Genomic DNA, 6,046 nt, shown 5'->3' with positions numbered 1-6,046 from the left:
CAGAGAGGGAAAGGAAGAAGCTGAATAAGATCGTCAGGAAGTCCAGCTCTGTCCTGGGCTGGCCCTTGGACTCAGTGAGGGAGGTGGGTGACAGGAGAGTTCTGGCTAAACTGTCCTCCATGCTGGACAATGAGTCCCATGCCCTGCATGGTGACCTGACAGGACTGAGGAGCAGCTTCAGTGACAGACTGCTTCACCCTCGATGTGTGAAGGAACGATTCAGAAGGTTTTCCTTCCTGCTGCTGTTCGGCTCCACAACGAACACTCCTAATATGTGCAATATATCTATTATTTATTATATCTCTGTCGTTTCTGCATGCTGTTGCAAACTGCAATTTCCCCATTGTGGGACAAATATATCTTAGCTTATCTTATCTTATCTTATCTTATAAGTTAGCTTGATGGATATTAAAGGAAGAGTGGTTAAGTTGTGTCCCTGCTCCTAAAAGTTACCTGCTGATTCCATAGCTGAAGAATTCCAAACTTTCACTGGCATTAATGTAAACACATAAACTGTGCAGCGGGACCTTCATGAAATGGGTTTCCATGGCCTAGCAGCTGCATGCAAGCCTCACATTACCAAGTCTAATGCCAAGTGTCAAATGGAGTGGTGTAAAGCACACTGACACTGGACTGTGGAGCAGTCACAGTTCAGTCATCAGCTCTCTGTATTTTTCCATTGATCCTGCCTCTGTCCCACTCAGCCTGCCACCTTGTCAGTCCACTCTACTCACCTGTGCACACACAGCCCAGCATATAGGCACGAGCTCCATACTCACTCCTTTGCCAGATTGTTCTTTGCCATGCCAGACTAGCCGCCTGCTACTGTGTTTTTGAACTGTTTGCCAGTAAACCTTTGAACGTAATCACCTGTTACAGGAGCAGTGAAAACGTATTCTGTGGAGTGATGAATCTTCTCCACAGCTTCTCTGTGTGGCAGTCAGATGGGGGAGTCTAGGCTTGGAAAACATTACCTGCCTGACTGCATTGTGCCAACTGTGAAGATTGGTGGAGGAGGGATAATGGTATGGGGCTGTTTGTTAGGGTTTGGGCTAGACCCCTATCTCCAGTGAAGGGCAATCTTAATGTTTCAGCATACCAAGACATTTTGGACAATGCTATACTTCCAACTATGTGGCAACAGTTTGGACTATAAAGACATGGTTCCATGTGGAAGAACTTGACTGGCCCACACAGAGCTCTGGCCTCAACCCCACAGAGCACCTTTGGGATGAACTGGAACAGAGATTGTGAGCTAGGCCTTCTCACTGCATTCTTACTGTCCTTTCTACTTGTAGTGCTTTTGTTGTGTGCAGCACTGCCACCATGTGTCACAATGAACAGTCTATGGTCACAGTCAGCAGCAACAAGCTCAGCTGAAGACTGGAAGACTTTTGTTAGAGCACATCGTTTTCTGACCTGTAGGTGTCTCCATGAGTAGAAAGAATGGAGTTACTAACTGTCCATTCTGCTCCAGGCTTATTTCTATCTACTGACAATCAATGACCTCATCATTTCTAACTGAGCCACCTTGAAAAGAGGAAATGCAGCCTGTGCTTCAAACTAAATGTCTGTCATTATGTAGATGACTTTGCTTTAACTTTCTGAGGCTGAAGTTTTGCATATTTTTATAGATTTGTGTATTTATTCACTGCGTACTGTAGCTGTGCAACCTTGTGCATAGTTTTAATATTTTGCTTCTGATGTAGATTAATATTTTTGTGCATGCACATATTCATGTCAACAATACAGCTCTGCACATACTGATTGTACTATAGGTTTTGAGCTTATCACCTACTACACACACCTCCATTCATAAAACAGATAGTATGGGGTGTGTATGGACATGCATAAACTGACATGAAGAATGTTTTTACTAGTTCTGCCATTCAAGAGTTAACTTGACTTGTATCTGCACGAGAAGTGTTAAACCGAGTGCAGCGGTGTGAATTCTGTGAAGAAGAGAAGGAAGCAGACATTCACAAGGCAAAAGAAAAGAATAGACATCACATGATCTCACTTTGACATCAGGTGTTACTTTTTTTTTCTCACAGTTCTTTCTTCCTCTTCAGATGCTGCAGTTGTTGCTTCCTGGTATGAAGTTGAAATCTTTCTCTGAAGCAGAGGGACACGTTGTCAGTGCTGGATGTGAGGATGGGACACACTTTGCTCTGTGTGCTGGGGTTATTGTGTAAGTACATCACTTTCTCAGTTTGTGTGTGAGTGTCAGAACTTTCTCTCTCACAAAGCTTGAACACGACAGACTTGTGGTTTTTATGTTGGTTGTTGATTTAATTTTGCTTCAGAGTTAAGTCCACTACTGGGCTTGCAGTAGATGCCAGTATGTTTTTGCACTATTTAAACCCTTTGAATTGTGTCTCTTATCACATAATGTTTTAAAGATCTTTTTTCATGCTTCCACTTTACTAACTTGATTGGCTATATTTTCAACATGTTTGACATTCTGTTAGTTTGATCATGTCTGATGAAGTATCAGTCCTCATGTTAGTGCTGAATATACTCCTCTAGTGTTCACACACTCATGGCGCATGCACTTTCCGTCTTTTATTTTTATTTTTTACACACTCAATATTCATCACCTACTGTCTCATTCCTAGTTCTAGTTAAATCTTCTTCCTTTGTATCTATACAATATACAATAGGTTATGACCCGTGGAGCCAAATATCTACACATTTATTTGCAAAAAGAGTCTTCAACACTTCTGTTTCTCTACTTGTGTCAAAGGAACACACAGGACAACAACTTAGTCTAAAAAAAGGATCACAGTGACATCGATCACTCGTCACTGAGCAGCGGTGCAGAAGTTTCAGTTTATTGTGATGGTACGTGCACTCACTGCTGTGATGCATGTACCCGGGCTCTTAGTCGTCCCGATATGAGGTTGGAGTTGACGTGTCAGAATGGCCTTAACTACTAATTCTTACATGGAGTTGGTATTTGGCCAGATGAAAAGAACTTTTAAAGAGAAACAGGTGTAAGTGTAAAAATGGCATAGAAGCAAAACAGGTCAGAGCAAAGGTCCAAAGGACAAAGGCAGACAGGCCCTGTGGTCCTGGGGGTTGTCCTCAGTGGAGGAAACTGGACTTTCTTCATAGATCCACTCACACTTTTCTTTGTTTCAAAAGAGGAAATGAGAACCTCTTTTATTCTAGTGCGCTATTTGATGTGGGTTTTTCTATGTGGGGTCACCCGCTGTCTGTAACCACTAAAACAGTCCGCAACATGAATCCTATATGGCTAGGCATAATAGGATGTATACTGTGATGTTAGATGATATAACACAATAATGTAAATAAAGTATTAAAGCATGGATTCTGATAAGAGCATAACCTTCACTCACTGAGCAGGATCCTGTCTATAAATGGATTTCAAATGGACTGCATCACTGAATTTTGATTCATTACAGTAGCTTGATGTCATGCATGTCCACTGTGTAATTCTTGGTACTTCCTCCAGGGGTCACTAATTGTCAAATCGTACTCATAACCGACTTGCTGTAAGTACGTTATTCAGGTAGCCTAGAATCTAGACGCGCCCCTAGCGGCAGCAAATTACATTTGCTTCCAGGGGCAGTCTAGTTACTCTCTGTTGACTTGAGATTTCGAAAAATCCAAGATGGACCGGGCCAATCACGAGTCGGTGGGCGGGCTTAACATGATGACGAGTGACCTGCGACCATAAGTTCCGTGAATTACGCGTGAATTCCCCATCCTGCTAGAACTACCAGAGCGATAGCTGCTGCTAGCAAACAACTTTCTTTCGAATCGGCTTTGGCCGCCACTCTGAAAGACTTGAAGTTAAGCTTTTCTCTGAGAAAAGAACAAGAAACTGCACTGAGGTCGTTCTTACAAAAGAAGGATGTATTTGGAGTTTTGCCAACCGGATACGGCAAAAGTTTGATCCACAGCTTAAAAATGATTAATGCAGGAGAAACTCAACCTGTAGGCCAACTCATAAAAAAAAAAAAAAAAACAGGATGCAACAAGAACTATTTAATATCTATTAGGATAATTTTTTTCCACAACACATGCAAGGAACTCTCTTTTCCGTCGCTCTGACTACGTCACCTTCTCTGATTGGTTGTAGCGCTATCCTATTGCGTGGAGAGGGATTTTGAAAGACAACCGTTTATCCCACCCCTCCGGTTGAGCCCTGTCTATGGAGAGTGCCCAGACCCTACATTTAATGTGGGTCTGGCTCGTCAGGCTATCATTCAGGTATTGGTTGACCACAAGCCAAAGCTGCAGTGTCCCTTGGCCTAGATTTTACAGGTCATTTTTTTTTTAAGGCAAGGTACAATCAGGCATATTCAACATAGCATGCAAAAATAAATACACAATGCAAAATGTGGTGCAAACTGTGCAAACACATACTATATGAACTCATGGTCATCTCTTCCATTTTTAGTTGTGAGTGTGAACTGTATTTGAATTTGCAGTGGGTTGGCAGGAAGTGTCAAAGTGTTCTGTGGTCAAACAAAGAGGAGTGAAGGGTGTCTGGTTAAAGAGGAAGTGGGATGGACTGATCAGACATCAGAAACTTGTGCACAACTGCTTCAACGTCAGCGTCAGCGCTGGATGTGATAATGGGTCACACTTTTCTGTTTGTGCTTTTGTTAACTTGTGAGTACCAGCGACTTTTGAAAACACTTTTTAGCTTCCTGTAGGCAGGCTCTTTGGCAGGGGAACCTGTTTAAGTTCTGTAGACATGAACTGTTTATATAATACTGGTTCATCGGCTATGATAATTTGATACATTTTAAACATACTCAAATATTGTGATGACACAAGATGTTTTTAAAATATTTCTTTGACATCATCACTAGCTTAAGGTAAGGCTGACTGCGTAACTTTAGTATTTGCGAATCATGATAGATATGGTCGATTGGGTCGTGGTTCAGTCCGCATTAACGGGGTGACCCACAGTAGTTTTGTTTGTGTGGGTCGTGATTCAGTCCGCATCAACGTATCAGGTATGTTTGGTTGCTACATAAATTGGCTAGGCTAATTTATTAAAAGATTAATTGTTGATAGTCACTGAATGGTGAGAAAAACAAGGTTGTGGAGTGGCAGCATGGAGGGGGGTCACTCCAAGACGCTGGAATTCACTGTTAAGCCTTCTCGAGCTGTCGTGGGCCTAACTTAACAAAACATTGGTGAAGGGAGGTGCCCACTTGAAAACCCCAATGACATGCTGCATACTGCTGTTGACTAGGCCAGGTATCTGATGTCTTCATGTTGGTTGACAGCGATATTTCTTTGTTTAGCTGCTGAGCGGGCCATACAACCCAGCAGCATTTACTTCATTTAGATTGTAGGTTTAATCTCATAACGCATTGACTGTAGGTTTGTTAGGGTTTCTCAGTTGGACAGGGCATGTTTTGCCTGGGATCTTGATTGTAACATCTAATTCTGTGTATTAATGAATGCTTTGATAGTGTGTTTCATTTGAGTAATCTCTGAAGTTTCAACTTTTATTCTAGTGTTGAATACTCTTCTCTTCTTGGGCCATGCTCAAGGTAATTTTTCATGTTTACTTTTAATTTATTTATTAATTTTGTCACTCAATTTTCCTACGTTATCCCTTTCAGTGATGTTTTTTCCGTGTTTTGTTAAAGTATATTAATATACAGTATATCTACACAAACAGTAGACAAGAATAACTTGCTGATATATGTATTTATATGCTATTGTTTTTTGTGTAGCGTTGTATAAATGTTTGAGTTTATTTGTAGATGCTGTTTTGAGTACTTCCCCCTACTGGTCCACTTTTTTCTCTGGCGAGTCTGTTACATTCATATGTGACATGAAGGAAGGAGGAGACAATGACTGGGAATACACACTCTACAAGGATGGTCAAGAATTTGTTCCCTTCAAAACACATCAACGCCATAGACTCAAATCTTTGGTGACAAATAACAGTGGTGAATATCAGTGCTGTGGCCATCGGAGGAGCTCGACTGATACAAAGCATAGTAATACTGTCTCTTTAGCTGTATCAGGTAAGTCCTCAATATTTTGACAT

Source organism: Chelon labrosus (genome assembly GCF_963514085.1).
Source record: "Chelon labrosus genome assembly, chromosome: 1".
Taxonomy (NCBI): Eukaryota; Metazoa; Chordata; class Actinopteri; order Mugiliformes; family Mugilidae; genus Chelon; species Chelon labrosus.
Note: the sequence above shows the minus strand (reverse complement) of the source record.